Genomic DNA, 19,291 nt, shown 5'->3' with positions numbered 1-19,291 from the left:
TCCTGCTCCTCCCAGCTGGCCATACATGCAGTATGGGTTGCCATAGGGGCATCCCTTAACGTAGGGTATGTCATGAACCTCTTCCGAGGCCATTTGCCCGCTCTGATGGCTTTACGGGGAATGTATTGCTGGTTGTGCTGCCCTCTGCTTGGGGCACCATGACAGATGTCGCATGTATGTGCTCCATTCCGCATCTTCTTTGCTGAATGGCACATGTCTCGTTTTGTCCCAGCAGCGGCGCCCCGCTCCTGGGAATAGGCGGTAAAGACAGAATTGATTCCCATATGGACACCCTTTAGCATAGGGTATCTCCTCTTTCTCCTGTGGTTCTGTGTCCATGATCTCGATCACTTGTGGGACTCCCCATACGGTGACTGGTCTGTCCAACTTTATCCTGAACATTGGCTCTCCTTCACAGCTTATGGCCGTTTGCATTCGGTCATTCCCTGTGTCTTTCCATTTGATGCACTTGGCCTCGAGCATCACTAGGCCCATTTCTCTTGCCCTGTGACCTCTGGCCACTCTCAGAGTAATGTGTGGCATTGTTCCAGGCATGTCGAAGATTAGACCCAGATCCCATCCTTCCACAAAGGCCCTCAGCGGCCACTCCTTCTTTGGCCACCACCAGTGCGCGTATGTCAAGTGGGACACGTCCCCACTTACTAATTTCCTTATTCCATTTCTCCTCTCTTTCTTTGTTTGGCGTTTGGTCGAATTTTATTGTACAGTGAAAAGGGCATCTTGGCGCCCTCAACCGAGCATGCAGGTTGCTTATTTGAAAAGCATGCTTGTTGTAGACCATTCGCTCTACGTTTGGTTCCAATTGTCCAATCCAGTAGACCTGATGAGTTTCAGTTTGGGGTGGGGCACTTATTCTTAGGGCCATTTGGGTTGCCAGTCCTGTTATCTGCACTCCTGTCGGGGAACACTCAATTTGGAGTCTTAGGTTGCATTGCGCATCCCGTCCCAATAGATTGACGGGCGTGTGTTCTGCTATTAAGACTGGTATCCAGATTTCCTTGTCTTCTATTTGGATTGATACTGGAGCTGTCATTGGAATTAGCTGCGTTTTTCCCGAAAAACCCACCGTCTTCATAAACTTTCCTGAAGACCTGGGGAGGTGTTGGGCATCTATTGGGTGAAGACAAGTATACGTTGCCCCTGTGTCCACTAAACATTTGACTTCCATGCCCTCGATTAGAACCTGCAGCATCGGCTCTGCGTCAGCTCCCCTTGTCAGGGCGGGGAACTGACCCTCCCCTGGGTTTTCTAGGCCTCGTCAATGCCAGTTTCCCCCGTAAGGGGAGACTGGGCCAGAGGGTGCCTGCATTTGCTGGGGAGCTCCCCCCTGCATTTGTCCTTGATTTGCCTGTCCTCCTTGGTTGTTCTGGCCTCTGGCTTTTGTTGGCCAATTCCTGGAGATGTGTCCTATTCCTCCGCATATCCAACATTCAACGTTCCCTTGGTTTTGCTGGCCTTGGTATTGCCCTCTTCCCTGGCCTCCTCTGCCTTGTCCTCCCCTTCCCTGGCGGGATCCTCCTCTGCCTCTTGGCTGGTACCATTGTTGTCCCTGTTGCTGTTGTTGTGGGGGTCCATACGGCGCTTGCTGCCATGTCTGCATCATGGGCTGCATAGGCTGTGGTTGTATCATTACTGGTTGTTGCACCATGGGTTGTTGGATCATTGGTTGCTGCGGTTGCGGGACAGGGGCCGTAGTGGGCATCACTGGGGCTTGGGTGGCTGCCTTTTTTGCCCCTTTTGCCTCCTGGAGTTGCACATGGGTTAGTTTTCTTGTGGCCTCCCTTTCCTGTTGCTCTTCTCTATCCTTTCCTTGTCTGTACAGAGTTACCTGATGCACTACTGCCATCCTGAATTCCTCTTTGGGCATGATTGCCAGACGCCAGTCATTTTCCAACTGAGTTCTTACTTCTTTTGGCAATGCGTCCATGACTACTCTCCTGAATTGCATGGTGGCTGGACCTGAGTCTTCCGGCCTTTGTTCCATCCTTATTGTCCATTCCTGTGCTGCCTTTTCCACAAAGGCTGCAGGATTATCACTGTCCTTGAGTTTCTCTATCCAGACGGCCGAAGGGCTGTACTGGTTAGGGTATGCTGCCCGTAAGGCCTTCCACACACGAGGTCGAATCTGGTCGAAACACCAGGCGTCCAACTTGGCGTCCGTCATCAGGTACCCTAGGCCTTCTTTGTCCAGCACGGCCTCCGTGTCTGCTTTTCCTAATATCAGACTGAGCAAACACTTCATGTCTCCCACTGCCAAGTCTCGGCCTTGAGTTTCCGACTCCAGTTTGTTTATCCACCGACCTGCGCCCTCGTGCAGGACAGGGAGTCGTGCGATGAGACCGCTCACATCTGAGTGAGCCCACGGTTGATAGTGGGCCCCTCCACCTTTAGTTATCAGTGGCGCCATTACAGCCTTCTCCTCCGTGTCTGACTCTTCCGAGATGGCCCCCTTTCTTGCCTTCTCCTTCTGTACTCTCTCCCTCTCTTTTCTCTCCTCCTTTTCTAACTTCTCCAATTCCTTCTTATTCTCCTTCAGGCCTTTTTTGACCTCTCCTTCGATTTCGTTGAGTCCCTTTCGTACTCCTTTTCTGATTTCATCCAGGCCTTTCTCAACGCCTTTCTTCATTCTACTGATTCCAAACAGTCCTGTGGCAAGCACACTGGGTGGGATCATTATTGGGCACATCTTTGCTCGTTCTCCACACTCCCGGTTCCTCTGCAGGTGGGTGGTCACACCCCTCTTCCCACTGTATGTTCTCTTGCAGTGGGAGCATACTGAGGGGTCCACATTCCCTGTGGCCTGTTGTTCCCTCTGGAGCTCGTCCTCAATGCTCTGGAGCACTTCTTGCAGCAGTTGTTCTGTTTCCGGCTGCCCAGTGCCCATATCTGTAAGGTCACCTAGCTGTTCCTCCTCTTCTTCTGGGTCGTCCTGGCTGCTCTCGTCATCCGTAACTGCCACCCCTTCTTGTGCCATCCCTGCGCTGGAGCTCACTTTGAGAGACAGCAGGCATGACCTCTCTCTTTTGTCCTTTTGGTTCATTGTGTTGAAGGTTTCCTTCAGGAGTCTTCTATACTCTTCCTCCAACATGTCCTTAGTTTTATAGCAGGGGCTCATTTTTCCTTTTCTGTAAAAGACTTCTCACTGGCCTCTTCCTTTTCCCTCGCTTCCTGTTGTTTTCTCAGTCTCTCTTTTCTTCTGGAGTTTTCCTCAAATTGTCTTTTCAGCCCTTCTTGGGTCATTCTGATCTCATTTTGTATCAGGATCTCCCTTATTTCGTCCTGCATTTCCCTGATGAATTTCCTACACTCTTCTCTGTATTCAGTGTGCTCAGGGGTGCTGTTCTTGCCTCCTTCCCCACTTATCCATACTCCCATTTCTTCCAGTCCCTTGAGAGTTCCTTCCGTCAGGGTCTTTTGCTCTGACTCAGGTTCTTTGGCAGCTTTTAGCTTTTGTACGGTTCGTTCTATCTTAGCCTTCTTCTCATCATTCCACTTTTCAACCTTTCGTTCAGCCTCCCGCTTCTTTTGGTGCATTTCTTTGACCTGCCTGGTTGCATCTTCTATCTCCCCCTCGCAGGTCTGGCTATATCATGAGTGTGGCAGGATAGCCACAGCAGTGGAGAAGACGGAGGAGACCAAACAGATTTCAACGAAAGGCTTCGTTTATTTTTTTCTTCTTTTTCTCTTTTCTTAAAATCGTGCAAATATTTAGAGTGCCAAACATGCATGAAAAATACGCAAAACAAAACTGTAGCAAAACAAAACGAAATCGGCATAAGTAGCCAGGCTAAGTCCTCAGACCCTGAACCACTATCAACCACAATCAATTGACAGACATGTTCCCATCACTACCATCACTGACATACTGAGGCTCTGGGGCCTAATACAGAGCATTGCTATCCGTAGCCCCGCCCCCTGGATAACCCCACTGTCAAAAATAATCAATTAACTAAATAACAACATTGTAATTACCAAATAACAAATCAAACAAGAAAACACATAATACACAAATACATACAATAATTGCCATGTACAAAAACACCTTACTAAACCCCTAAAAATAGCTTTAATTTATTACCCCTAAACACCCCCATAACAATGGGCTGCCCCACAATGAACCCGGGAAACCCCTCTATTTCTTTCCAATGGAACAGTCCATCTGTTTCCCCACACGCAACGCGGAAGTAAGTTTTTAACGGCGGGTGAGTGAATGGCTTACGGAGTTGTGATAGCAAATGTTTAATCAATAAATTACGTTTTTAACAGCCAGTGTGCATTATTTTACTTGTTGATACTAGACAAAGAATATACAGATGAGAAATGAGAATGACAATATATCTTACGTGAATGTTTGAATCAGTGAGCTGCACAAACTATAGCCATCTAGAAGTGCTGGTAGGCCTTTCCCTGCACTCTAAAACTAAGTTCGGCCCTGTGTAAGTAATCTATGGTAAATGGTGATTAATGACAATGTTAAGATGATAAACAGTACATACGGTAATGAGAATGAGTAGCGTCAGGACAGGACAGCAGTGATTTAAAGATGCCGGCAAATGGCCGCCTGCGCGCTGCGCGCTACATGCGCGTGTGCGTCACAGCTCAGTCTGTGACATTTCCCCCCCCTTCTAAAGATGCCCCCTGTGGCATCCTAGACAGGAAATCAGCGGTACAATTCAATTTCCCAGCCCGGTACAACACTTCAAACTCAAAAGGCTGTATTGCCAAAAACCACCTAGTGATCCTGGCATTAGTGTCTCTCATTTGGCCCAACCAAGACAATGCTCTATGATCAGTCTCTAATACAAACTTGCGCCCCAACAAGTAGTATTTAAAAGAGTCCAGTGCCCACTTTATAGCCAGGCATTCTTTCTCCACGGTAGAGTAGTTGCACTCCCTGGGCAGAAGCTTGCGGCTTACGTAGGCCACAGGTCGGAGCTGTCCATGGTCCCCTTGCAACAGCACAGCACCTAAGCCCCTCTCAGAGGCATCCGTTTGCAAGGTGAAGAGTTTGTCAAAGTCTGGGCTGAGGAGCACAGGCTCCTGACACAAAGAGTTCTTTAAGTCCTTAAAAGCTGCTTCACAGGCCTCAGTCCATAGCACCCTGTTTGGCTGGCTTTTGCGGGTTAGCTCAGTCAGTACAGCCGCTTTTTCTGAGAAATGGGGGATGAAACGTCTGTACCAACCCGCCAGCCCTAAAAAGGAGCGTACCTGCTTTTTGGTGGTTGGGCGTTCAGCAGCCATAATGGCCTCCACCTTCCCCACCTGAGGTCGTATGACACCTCGGCCCAACACGTAGCCAAGGTAGGCCGTCTCCTCCCTGGCTAAGGCACACTTGTCTGGATGGATGGTCAGGCCCGCCTCCTTCACCAAGGAGAGGACCTGCTGTACGTGCTGCAAATGCTCCGCCCAGTTGGAGCTATAGATGATGATGTCATCCAAGTAGGCGGCGGCAAAGCCCTCAGTCCCCCTGAGGACCCTGTCCATTAGCCTCTGAAACGTGGCAGGTGCCCCATGCAACCCAAACGGTAGCACGGTGAACTGAAAGTGCCCGAAGGGGGTCCTAAATGCAGTCAGCTCCTTACAGTCCCCTGCTAATGGCACCTGCCAGTATCCCTTGCAAAGGTCAAGCGTGGTCAGAAACTTGGCCTTGCCCAAGCGCTCAACCAAGTCGTCAACCCTTGGCATGGGGTAAGGGTCAAACTTGGCCTGGGCATTGACCTTCCTGAAGTCCAAGCAGAACCGCAGACTGCCGTCCTTCTTGGGCACGAGGATGATGGGGCTGCTCCACTCGCTGAAGGAGGGCTCAATCACGCCGAGCTGCAACATCTTGTCCAACTCCTCCCTCAGGACAGGAAGCAGACGCTCTGGGACTCGGTAAGACGGCTGTCTCACCGGCTGCTCATCCCTCAGGTGAATCCGGTGTTCCACCAGCTCAGTCCTTCCGGGTTTCTCCATGAAGAGTTCATCTGGCAGGATGCTACAGAGCTCCCGCTGACGGTCCTCTGACAGGTGGCTTAGGTCCAGCTTGCTCTCCTCCTCACGGCCAGGCAGGTACTGCTCGCTATACTCTTCCTCCTCTTCCACCGCTTGGATGAACATGGCAGACGCTTCTGGCTGTGGTTGCGGCCGCTCCCTCCACTCCTTCAACATGTTGACATGGAAGACTTGGTGCCTTTTACGGTGGTCTGGCATGTGGACCTCATAGGTCACTGGTCCCATCTTCCGAGTCACTGTATAGGGCCCCTGCCATTTTGCCAGCAGCTTGTTGTCAGAGCTGGGTAGCAACAGCAGGACCCGGTCACCAGTTTGGAAGCAGCGAGTTCGGGCTGACCGGTCGTACCACATCTTCTGCCGATCTTGCGCCCTCTGCAGGTTTTCTTGTGCCAAGGCGGATGCAGCTGCAAGCTTCTCCCGCATCTTCAGCACATAAGAGATGATGTTGGTCTGGCCTGAGGTCTCACCTTCCCAGGTCTCCTTCAGTACGTCCAGTGGGCCCCGTACCTGATGTGCATATAGAAGTTCAAAAGGAGAAAACCCCGTAGAAGCCTGGGGGACCTCCCTATATGCAAACATAAGGTAGGGTAGCCACTGGTCCCAGTCCTTCCCACTGTCCGCTACAAACTTCCGGAGCATGTTCAAGAGGGTCTGGTTGAACCGCTCAACAAGTCCATCGGTCTGTGGGTGGTAAGGAGTGGTTCTGATGCGTTTGATTCCTAACAGATCATACACCTGCCTTAAGATCTTGCTCATAAAGTTGGTTCCCTGATCTGTTAGCACTTCTTGGGGTATACCTACCCTAGAGAAAAGCTGTAGCATAGCTGTTGCTACCCGTTTAGCTGTTACATCTCTCAGGGGGAATACTTCAGGATACCTGGTCGCATAATCGCAAATAACCAAAATAAACCTGTTCCCTGACTTACTCCTCTCAAGGGGCCCAACTACATCGACTCCAATCCTCTTGAAAGGGGTGTCAACAACTGGCAAGGGAATCAAAGGGGCATGTACGAGGCCTCTGCCTCCAGATAGCTGGCACTGGGGACAAGACTTACAATACCTCTTGACTTCAGCAAAGAGCCCTGGCCAATAAAAACGCTTACTGATCCTTTGTAGGGTCTTCATGTAAGCCAAGTGTCCGGCCCAGGGTATGGTGTGACCCAGTTCCAGTACTTGCTCACGGTATTTCTCAGGAATCACCAGCTGCAGCCCTTCCTCACTCTCTCTGTAAAGGAGGTTGTTTTGTACGGTGTACCCCTCTCTACCCAGGACAGGAACAAAAGACGAACCATTAGCTTTCTTAAACAATGGGACCAGGGTGGGGTCTACACGCTGTTCCTCAGCCAGATCACTTTTAAACATCAAGTCTTCAGTAGTTAAACAGGGGGACTCTACTGACTCAGTCTGTATGTTTGTATGCTTCAACACCTGGTCCACTGTTTGCCTGCGCCTCTCACACCTTCCTTCCCTGGTGCCTATGGGCTCCACAACAATATCCTCGCCACAGAAAGGTAACTCTGCCATGTGTGCCTGCCGCTGTCCCTTGGCCATAGCTCTTGTGACAACACCACACCATGCGCTCTTATTTACCAGCTCAAGTAGCACTGGGAAATCCTGACCCAATAGTACTGGATAAGGGAGTTTGGTTGCTAGCCCTACCCTAAGTAGGTAAGTCTGGTCACTTACTTTAATATAGACATCTGCCGTGCTGAGTTCACTCCGGTCACCATGCACACAAAAAATGGCAAGCTTGTCATTACTGTTTCTGGACTCTAGGGGGACTAGGTCAGTTTGTACTAAGGTCTGTGAACACCCTGTGTCTACCAGTGCAGTGACAGGTTTCCCATTAAGCTCTATGCTAACAGTGGGGTCCCTGCTCTGCTGGGTCTTAAAGGCTGATGTGGGGTGGGGTACATAACAGAGATAGCCGGGCTTAGGTTTCCTGAGGGGGCAAACAGGACTCTTGTGACCTTCCTTACCACAATTAAAGCAAGATATGCCTTTAAGCTGAGCACTGGCTGGGGGACGGGGTGATGGGGCGCTATTATAAGCAGGGGCAGCATCAGAACCAACTCGACCAGCACCATCAGACTTACCCCGTGGTTGACGATCAAGCACTCCCGCATACCGGTATCTCCTGGGGCCTCGATGTGCTGACACAAAGTTCTCCACTAGCTGGGCGGCCTCTTCTGCTGTTGCTGGGTTGTGCTCCTTAACCCAGACCTTCACTTCGGGGTAGAGCACGCGGAGATACTGCTCCAGCACCATGGTCTCCATGAGGGCCATCTTGCTGCTCTGGTCAAACTTCACCCACTTGCAAAAGAGGTCTTTCAGTCGGATGTAAAGTTCCTGCGGGGTCTCATCTGGACTGGTCTCCAGGGCTCTGAACTGCAGACGATACGTCTCCGGGCTAATCTCGTACTTCTTCAACACTGCTTCTTTCAGGGAATCGTAGTCCAAGGTCTTCTGAGGATCCATGGCAACAAAGGCACTGCGGGCCTTCCCAGTCAGTAGTGGTATCAGGTGCACCGCCCAGTCTTCTTTTGGCCACTCAAAGACAGTAGCTAGCCTTTCAAAGGTGGTCAAGTAATGCTCAATGTTATCGGAGTCCTCTAGCTTAGCCATCTTTGATTTATAGCCTCTCCATCCTTTGGGGGCCTCTGCTGGAGCTTCAGGTGTCGGAACAAGCGGCTCTGAAGGAACTGGTGTAACTGCCCTTTCTCGAGCTGTCTCTACATCCAGCTGCAGCTGGTTCACCTGATGTGAGAGGACTTGGAACTGGTGGGCTTGCCTCGTAGACTCCTTATCCAGCCGCTCATCTCTGGCCCGTTGCACCTCCATGAAGGACTCAAACATCCTAGCAAGCCGACCAAGAGCTGGATCTTCCTTCTCAGGTGGTGCAGCAGGTACTGTAGGCTCGGCGGCGCCCCCTGCTGCTCCCTCTTCTTCGCCAACTTTCTTCTTTTCTTTCCTTGTGGCCATTTCCTTGGTTTCTTTGTTTCTCCTCTCCACCTATCTCCCACAATCCCACTTCTGACACCAAATGTGGCAGGATAGCCACAGCAGTGGAGAAGACGGAGGAGACCAAACAGATTTCAACGAAAGGCTTCGTTTATTTTTTTCTTCTTTTTCTCTTTTCTTAAAATCGTGCAAATATTTAGAGTGCCAAACATGCATGAAAAATACGCAAAACAAAACTGTAGCAAAACAAAACGAAATCGGCATAAGTAGCCAGGCTAAGTCCTCAGACCCTGAACCACTATCAACCACAATCAATTGACAGACATGTTCCCATCACTACCATCACTGACATACTGAGGCTCTGGGGCCTAATACAGAGCATTGCTATCCGTAGCCCCGCCCCCTGGATAACCCCACTGTCAAAAATAATCAATTAACTAAATAACAACATTGTAATTACCAAATAACAAATCAAACAAGAAAACACATAATACACAAATACATACAATAATTGCCATGTACAAAAACACCTTACTAAACCCCTAAAAATAGCTTTAATTTATTACCCCTAAACACCCCCATAACAATGGGCTGCCCCACAATGAACCCGGGAAACCCCTCTATTTCTTTCCAATGGAACAGTCCATCTGTTTCCCCACACGCAACGCGGAAGTAAGTTTTTAACGGCGGGTGAGTGAATGGCTTACGGAGTTGTGATAGCAAATGTTTAATCAATAAATTACGTTTTTAACAGCCAGTGTGCATTATTTTACTTGTTGATACTAGACAAAGAATATACAGATGAGAAATGAGAATGACAATATATCTTACGTGAATGTTTGAATCAGTGAGCTGCACAAACTATAGCCATCTAGAAGTGCTGGTAGGCCTTTCCCTGCACTCTAAAACTAAGTTCGGCCCTGTGTAAGTAATCTATGGTAAATGGTGATTAATGACAATGTTAAGATGATAAACAGTACATACGGTAATGAGAATGAGTAGCGTCAGGACAGGACAGCAGTGATTTAAAGATGCCGGCAAATGGCCGCCTGCGCGCTGCGCGCTACATGCGCGTGTGCGTCACAGCTCAGTCTGTGACAATGAGCCTTTGCCACAAGTCCTTGCATTCCTCTGTCACAGGTTCCTCGCCTGCCTGTGATCTTGCTTCTGCCAACTCTTCCAGAGCCACTCTTCCTTTTTCCTCTTTCTCCTTTTCTTCCATTCCTTCCTCCCATTCCTCCATGATCGTTTTCAAGCAGTACCACAGATTTATACATCTCTCTCTCTCTGTACCTCTTCATCTTTGTTCAGGGCCTGCTCTGTTCCTTGGTTCTTCTCCTCTAGTCTTCCTGAAGTACTTGTGAGGAGTTCGTCGTCTTTCCAGTGCTCACTTCTGGCCATCTTGTATTCTTCCGCCACCTGTTCCTCCGTGTTCTCTACGGTCCAGCCCCCTTTTCCGCCCTGTCCTGCGCCTTCCAGAGGGTGTTCAGGGAATGTTGGTTTGGCGGGGGATGTTGGTGTTAGATCGATGAGGGACGATGTCGATCGCACTGATGCCGGTCGGGGTGGTGGCGGCTCTGGCTGGGGGTTAGCCTGTTCCCTTCTGATCCTCTTTACCTCCTTCAGTACTTCTGCGCAGGTCCCTTCTAGCGTGATCCCCTTCACCACCAGTGGGGCCTGTACTGCCAGATGCACCGCCGGGGCTGGTGATCCATACAATGGTGCCTGTATTGCCAGGGCCCGTGGGACCCTTTCTTCCAAACGTCGGATTATGTCCCGCACATTATCTTCCTCTCGTGGCACCTCTGGGTATAGCTTGCCCTTCTCCGCATATGGAGGTGGACGCGGCTCCTCCATGGGTGGAGCCCCTGGTTCTGATGCTTGGGTCAAGGTATCCACTTCCCTTCCTGTAGGCTGCAGCTGGGGGCATTTCTCCGTAATGGGTGTCGAGGGTGGCGTCTCACCCTGGTCAACCTTCTGCTTCCTCTTTCTTTCAGCTATCTTTGCGAAGGCCTCCAGGGTGTTCAGCTCCCGTGTCCTTTTCTCCTGTCTTCGTGTATTGTTGAATTAAAGGATCCCTCCTTTGGCCATGCCGTATGGTCTCCTTTGTATCTCAAAAACCATTTGTGATTGATGCCTTTTATGTCCTTTTCAGCAATGGCGTTCTCCTTTATTACTTCCTCCAGGGGTGTCATTGCTCTGGTTGCCATTCTCTTTAGAGGTCGTCGTCTTCGGTGACATGAATGATTCTATTGCCCCATACAGACCTGTAGTAGTTATCTTCGAATTCCTTTATTTCCTCTTCCTTACGGCAGAACTTAAGAGAGTCCTCCCTGGCCTGCCTCTCTCTCTCCCTCTGGCACCTGTCCGGGTCTTTTTCTTCCCAGTCCAGTCGGAGGTCGCTTACCGTATATAGAAAGGGAACCTGCACCCACTGGGGAATCGCCCTACGTACCCCACTTGTTCCTGGTTCTCTCGGTCCCTTACGCTTATCTCCCAGTCGTGTTCGCCGTATTCGTGAATATCTATGGTCCAGATCACGCTTTGTTGTTGATGTTACATATACTTTCAAAGTCTTTCTGGGCCTACCTAATGGGTTCCTGAGCTTTTGCTAATCTGACGTGTCGCTATCGTCACTCCTTGTGTCCATGGGCGTCCCTAACTCTAACGGGTAAGCTTTCCCTATCAGATGTTCTACTTTCTCTAGTAGCTCTGTGTAACTATGGCACCGATATGCTCCGCTCACAAGGCCCTCTCGGTTTCTTGTGAATATGCACCACTTATTATCCTGCTGTCGAATGAAAGTGATATGCCACTTACTTTCTAAGTTCATTCACTATTCGTGGGCGTCACTTTGTTTATTCTCTCTAAATTCTTTCTTTTATTTTATTATTATATTATTATATTATTATAATTATTATTATTTTACCAACGTTATTTTATCAGTGGGGACTTTGAGTCCTTACCTTTCTTTTCAATAATATTTCTTCACTCAAAATTACCTTTTAACCTTTTATTTTGTTTTTCACAAAGTACATTTATTGGCTTTATTTTCTCTTTTATTTTATTGAAGCAAGTACAAAACTTTCATCTTAAGCAAGGTTAGCAGATTACAAGTTTTAGCTAAGCAGTTATTGTAGAGTTTATTCAGCTAAGCAGTCGTTTTCTCAGGTGGGGCGAAGAGCTGGTCAACCACCGGCCTTGTGTTCACCCCTACAAACTTTCCTACCTGTTCTATCACTGTCTGCAGGGCCAATGGCGCTATGCGGGTGCCTAGCCTCGAGTGGGTTCCTCCGTATTTGTCAAACTGGTCAATATGAACTGAATATTTATCCCTATTGCTCCCTTCCTTGTTCCAAAAAACTGATATTGACAAAGACTCTCTCATAAAACTGGCCAGCCTACCTCCAACTATTTCTCTTAGCTCCTGTTCTATGTCCCGCACTGGCTGGGGCTCAATGGGGCCTTGAACCTCCTCCTGCTGAGGCACAGTTGGACTGTAGCTGGAGCTATCCTGGGGGCTGGTTGGGCTGTAGCTTATAGTGGGCTATATCGGGGGGTGGTTGGGCTGTTAACTATACGGAATGGATTAGGGATTAGCTGGTGGGATACGGTGTTACCTGGATAGGGAGTTGGAGCTCTCACTAGTCCCGACTGACCTGACTCCTGGCGCCCCTCCTCTTCAGACCCTAGGCTACTGTAGTTTGTCTCTGGTGGGGCACTAGCTTCCCCCTGTCCAATGTCTGTCTCCACCTCTCCCACGCTACTGTTTGGAGTGAACTCTTCTGGGGAGTGTGTCAGGCTCTCCCTCACCTGAATCGTCAGAGACTTCAAGGTGGTAGAGGACCTGTCCTTGGGGCCCTGGTCTATCGTCTCTCACAACCCTAAGCTTGGGCACCGCTGCTTCAGCAGGGGGCTCGGGGGGGGCATCTGCATAAACCTCCAACAACTGCAACAACTTTCTTATGTTCAGACTATGGTTAGTATGCAGACTTCTTATGAATATTGCAGCCGCGGCTTCTATGATATGGGTACGACGTCCGTCTGTCAGTGTGACGATCCTCCTTCCCTCGCCGAGCTCCTCTACCTCAAATGTATGTGTGTACTTGTCTCGCATCTATTGTGGGCCCATGCCCAGGCAACAAAACAAAACACAACGGCGCACACTCAGCTTTTACAGAAACAACAACAGATTATGATAACATATATTTTGTTCATCACCCTTTGTTCAGGACAGTTTTACACGTTTAACTCACAGCTGATATTGTAGTTTACCTATTAACCCGTTCTTTTCTCTGAAACACACATATATTTTTAGGGCAGCCCACGCTCCCTTTACACAAAATACTATTTTAGTTTTCTCCTTGAAAACTAGATTTCCTCCTTGGAAATTAAAACACTATTTTTAGCTTTCTCCTTGAAAACTAGATTTCCTCCTTGGAAATTATTACATGGCCATTTAATTCAGTTTTCTCCTTGAAAACTACTTTTAACCGGTTTTCACAATTACAAAACATTTTTAAGATCAACAGTACAACCCAATCTCTGTCTTGTGTCTCCACTATTCTTTTGAGGATTCAGGTTAGCACCCCTTCCCGGCCTACCCACTGACTCCCACAGTACAGCTCTCCCTAATAATAAGCAAAACGCTTACCTTTTTTGGGCCCTGAGAGCTGCACTGGAGAAGTCTGCTTCACCCGGGACGGAACTGCTTCCCTTGTTGAATCCTTTCAAATCTCGGTAGGAACCTCCAGATCTGTCATGGAAAAACTCTCCACTTTCCCGAACCTCCAATCCAACTAGCACTTTGATGTCAAAGACCCGAAGGAGAACACCAAGACAAAAGATGCTGAAGACTGCTGATCCTTTATTCACCGTATTGCAGTGAAAATACAATCCAAACAGCGTCAGGACTGGACCGTCAGGCAATAGAGTGATGAGTGGCAGCTGCTACCCCGATGAGATCTGATCTGAATGTGCCTGAGCTCTTTCTTTTATGCTCTCAGGGGCCTGAGAGGCGTCCCATTACCAGGAACGTCACCAGGCCCCTTTTAGCCAATCAGAACGTTTTAGGACTTGAGATATTGGTGGAAAACCCTTCCCATTTAAACATTAAAAAATGTGTGTTGCTGGGCAGAATACATGTGACCAGGTCCTATGTGTAATCTGTTGCCAGGCAGAGTATGTGTTTGTTTTGGTTCTATGTGTACTTTCACTTTTGGTTCTGCCTCCTTTTCTTGTAAACCCCTCCATTTCTCCTAAGCTCTGTTTGGTTCTACTTTCACTGCCAGTTTCACTCTTAGTCCCCGACAGCCCAGTCTCATGACTTCCAGTAAATGTTGCATAACAGTTATAAACCAGCATGCACACGCACATGTTTCTAATAAACCAGCATGCACACGCACACACGAGCATTATGTCTAGATAAAATCACCACAATACCTTCATACTGCGCTGCAACGATTGGAGCAAAAGTGTCGAGTGCGTGACTCTTGAAAGTTGTGACTCACAGGATAGGATTTGTGTACCTGTAAAAAGGATTTGTGAACACGTAGCCCCTATTTTGTGTTAACAAGATATAAAACAATATGTACAACTTCAACTTTACTGTTACACATTTATGACTTTAGTGTGCACATGCAAAATCTGCAGTTAAATCTGCTCGCCACTTTTGCACCCAATATACCTTCATACAATTTGGGAGCTTGCATGCTACCACTCCTTATTATTTCACAAATAATAACAGGGACCGAAACATACCTAACATGCCAAAGCTAGAGATGGGCAGGAACAAGGTTAAAGTAGCCTATGGTAATGCATCCACACTGTTTAAAGTCTACACGGTAAACTAAAAGTAAACCAAAGGTAAATTTAGCCTTTTTAGGGCTGTATAAAGTTGACCAAATGAATATAGGCGGTTAGGCGTGAATAAAATAGGCTACTTTGTTGCTCCAACCCTTCCAACGTTAATGGGGACGAATGTTGACATTTTCCCGTATTTTTTGGTAGCCTAGAAATCTAGACTCTCCGTTGGCTTGTGAGCTCCAGATATCGAAACTTCTCCGGGCCAATGAAATCGTGTATAGAGTCGTTAGGTGGGCTTAACATAATGATTGATGGCAGAGTTGCAACGGTTTGGCTTGAATTCCCTGCTACTTGAAAACAAATAAGATGGATGTTGCTGTTGGCGAACAGTGTGACACGAGTTAAGCTTTTATTAAGTTGGCAAACGTTTGAACTAGCCAACTAGCTCCGCTGGTGGGAAACGCATGGGACTCATAGCGCTGCCGCTGTCCTATTGCGTGCAGAGGGAATTTTAAAGACAACTGATTATCCAGCCCCTCGGACTGAGCACTGCGAACGGTGAGTGTCCAGACCCTACATGTTAATGTGGGTCTGGCTCGTCAGGCTAGTATTTTGGGTGAGAAACCCGGGAAATCTCCCTTATTTTCAATGTTCAATGTTGATAGCTATGGAACGAAAGAGAACGTTAGCCTATATGGCGACAGAAATCAACAATCAAACAAGCCACTCTCTGATTTATTGCTGTTTTCATGAATACAAAAGTTGGCTGACCCCCCTCCTAGACAAAAAAAGTTGGGTGACCCTCCCCTCAACAAAGAATAAATAGACATGACCCTCCCCTATTTTCCTCCGGTAGCCCCTTCAATAAATAACAAACAGTCCCTTAAGTACTTAAGACATTTCAGTAGGCGTGTTCAATACTTTTTACCTGTGGCATTCCACTTTTTACTCATAACTCTACTTATGGACATTGATGTTTGGATTTTTTAATATGTGTGGATTATCTAAGTTAATACTAATGTCGGGAGAAAATTTCATGTGAATAGCCTCATTGGAAGTATACTTAGGCCTACTGAAAAAAATGTTGACATGTTCAATACTTATTTTCCCCGCTGTATACCAGAGAATTTCTTAAAATGAAGTGAATACCCTTTAGAAAAAGGTCACCTGGGGTAAAACTTCCCCTGCTACCCTGATTTGCATTTGTATAGCTCACAGCATTTTCATTTACATGTTAAAGCCTCCCCTAGAATTGGGGGAGAGGGTCATGGGGGGACAACTGCAAAGCAAGGCCCACGTCAATTTCCGACAATTCACAGCAGTTTTCAGTGTTGCCAGCAAATTGCCGTGTGCAGTCCTAAACCTGAACTTCCACGACAAGCTTACTGATGAAAATCCCACTTTTCATGCAGTGGAGACCTCCTTGGAAATGAAGTTGCTGCTGGGAGTGGTGATAGTGGCTGGCCAGTAAATAGTACTCTTCTCTCTGGTCATAAATCCTAATGCTTCCATGAAGTTATGGGGAAACTGAACTGCAATCCTTTGAATGCAATGTCAAACAAAAGCCACTGCGAGCATTAAATATTAGATTAGATTCCCTGGACTCCTGGCTAAATTCTCAATTTGGCTCACTCAATCTGGTCCCCTAATCCAGTGGTTCTCAAATGGGGGTACGCCTACCCCTGGGGGTACGTGAAGGCACTCCAGGGGGTACGTGAGATTTTAACCCTTAGAACCCGATTGACGCAAAGTGCTTAAAAAAACACACCCTTTCTTCTCTGTTACATTGCTCCAACTGTTCATCGCAGCGAGATGAAACCGTTATTGCGTGACAGAGCAGAAGTGGGGCTTTCCTATGGAGTAAAACTTGTGTCACCTTAAACCGAATTTGAATATGAATTTGAATATGAATTTGAGCAATTGTATTGGAAAAACGAATTTGAATAGTATATATTGAAACTGAATTCATTAGATTGGAACTGAATCTCAGTCAACTTGAAATTGAATATAATATTTTGAAATTGAACTAATTTGCTCTGATACATAAATTATCCTGACTGAAAATTTCGCTCTTGGAACTTTCACATTCAGTTCTCAAAATTCAGTTTCAAAACGTGAAATTCAATTTCAGTCTACCGAGACAAAACAGCTGGTAGCTAAGGAAGAGCAATCGAGTGCAGAGCTATTGTGATCGCGTGACAAGTGCCGAGCGCGAAGCAAAGAGCATAGCACCCTCTTAGCAAGCTGTCTCCTGAACCTCCTTACAGTGTCGAACAGAGAAAGAAGAGATGGAAGCGACTGGCACATCAGAAAACGTCCAAGTAAGTTGATATCATATGCCATGTCTGTTAACGTTACTTTATATAATGTACATTATATGCTAGCGCTGGCTGGCTAGCCAGCATAGTTTCATCGACTAAGTTAAAGTTTTTTCCATAGTTCAGAACCAGTTAGACTACTATAACGTTACTCTTTGATAGAACAATATGATTGGCCATTGTCATATCATTGTGCCTTTTAGGCCTGTAAGAACACGTTACAATCTCAGGTTAAACAGTATCATTCATGGAAAACTGGATATGTCCCCCTAGTTAAGCTTTTTTCATCGTTGTGTTGTCTGTTAGCTAATGCTACATGGGGCAATTTTTTCGTGCCGTGATGTTGCCAGACAACTGGATTGCGATAACTTTGTTAGCAAATGGTAGCTAGCTAGCTTCTAAGAGTTTCAAACTGAATATGTTCTATATCGATAATATGATCAAGACTCAAGAGACCCTAGTTTAACAGTATTTCTACAGGCTGATTTATGCTTCTTCATCGACTCCATGCAGATTTTGTAAAAGTTATTGAGAAATAGACACAGTATATTACAATAACCTAATTATTATACTTTAACTGTGTGTTGTCTTGATACTTCTGTTTCAGTAATGTGTGTGTAGATTGCAAATAATGTGTTGTATGACGATAGAAATGTCCTTGGTTCTTAATTAACTCATTGTATTGACCAAGTCGTGTGTGTGCAGAGAAGGTGTAATGATATTTATTATGATGTATACGATCCAAGGTATGCATGTGTGTGTGAGAAACAACTGATTGTCTCTTAGGTGCACAGACTTGTGTATCCTGATTGCCTGATGCTTATGAGACCTCTTTGCGCAGAGATGAATAAACAATTAACGAGAAAGACTCACAGTAGACCTTTAAGCTAAACACTGATTGTTTGTTGGTTTTATTTTCATAGGTTGAGAGGCCTCAATGAACAGTGGACAGTGAGATAGACTGAGGACAATGGACTGGCACCGATCAGACATGGACACCGAAGCTTGATTTCTCTTAATAAATATCTTTGCAAGATGCAACACATATTGTAAAACACTTTACACACTAATAAACATGTCCACTGTTGTTTTCTCTGGAATTGATGTTTGCCAATTCACCATCACCAATTGTTTGCCATTGGTGGTGATGGATTTCCAAATGTATGGGCAATCTAAATTTTAGTTTATGTGTGTAATCAGCTGATATTAGATATGATGCAATTGCAAAATCATGTAGGTTTATCCTTTGCAACATAAGGAAGAACAGACCTTATCTGACACAGGATTCCACACAACTTCTTGTTCAGGCCATGGTCATCTCCAAGCTGGACTATTGTAATTTACTATTAGCTGGTTTACCTGCTTGTGTAGTAAGATTGTTACAGCTGATTCAGAATGCTGCCGCACGCCTGGTCTTTAATCAGCCAAAGACATATGTAACTCCTCTCCTAGTTACTCTCCATTGGCTCCCTATTAGGCAGAATTAAATTTAAATCTCTCACTTTGGCCTATAGGACACTGACCGGATCTGCTCCTTGTTATTTTAATTCAATGATCAAGACGTACATCCTCAACTGCCCACTGCGTTCTTCTGAAGAGTGTCTGTTGTGTCGACCAGACATAGGTCAAATTCAAGACTTTTCCTCAGTGGTTCCATGTTGGTGGAATGAGTTGCCCAGTGCTCTCTGTTCCTGTGATAGTTTTGGGTCTTTTAACAGGGGTCTAAAGACGTATCTGTTCAACATGCACTTGAATTAACACTTATGGTTTGTATAGTATTGTTTCATTTTCATTAGGCTGTTGATTAATTTGACATTGTTGTTTATTATTGATATTCTCCATAATGTAGTCTTACCATGCTATTGTTATTTTTATTATATTATTGACTGAATGTACATTATTGTTTATTATTACTATTTTCCCTTTTTTCTCATTGTTTATGTCATTAGGTTATTGATTGAATTGACATGGTTGTTTATTATTGCTATTCTCTTTATTATAGTCTGACCAACATCTTCATTTGTTCCCTGTTCAATTTTAAGTATTATATTGTTTTGTATTTATGTTGCTTTGGACAAAATCGTAACCATAACCATATGTAATTGGAAGCAAATAAAGGTAGCCTACACATCATAGTATTACAAGAGTGGCTTTAAACGTAAGAAAACGGTAATGATTTGTCCTTTTTTGTT

At 46.4% G+C, this 19,291-nt stretch overlaps 1 long non-coding RNA gene across 1 annotated transcript; it reads left to right on the top strand.

Moving 5' to 3' along the window:
• The first annotated feature begins 16,676 nt into the window (after positions 1-16,676).
• On the top strand, positions 16,677-18,186 carry LOC143099771 (uncharacterized). The gene is made up of 2 exons (XR_012981747.1): positions 16,677-17,102; positions 18,023-18,186. It is a non-coding gene; the product is annotated as an uncharacterized LOC143099771 (long non-coding RNA).
• The last annotated feature ends 1,105 nt before the right edge of the window (positions 18,187-19,291 follow it).

The sequence above is a fragment of the Alosa pseudoharengus genome, unplaced genomic scaffold (genome assembly GCF_046254945.1).
Source record: "Alosa pseudoharengus isolate Yale_2024_CS ecotype anadromous, Long Island Sound unplaced genomic scaffold, YU_APseudo_1.1 YU_APseudo_1.1_scf_3, whole genome shotgun sequence".
Taxonomy (NCBI): Eukaryota; Metazoa; Chordata; class Actinopteri; order Clupeiformes; family Clupeidae; genus Alosa; species Alosa pseudoharengus.
Note: the sequence above shows the minus strand (reverse complement) of the source record. Positions and strands in the feature narration are given on the sequence as shown.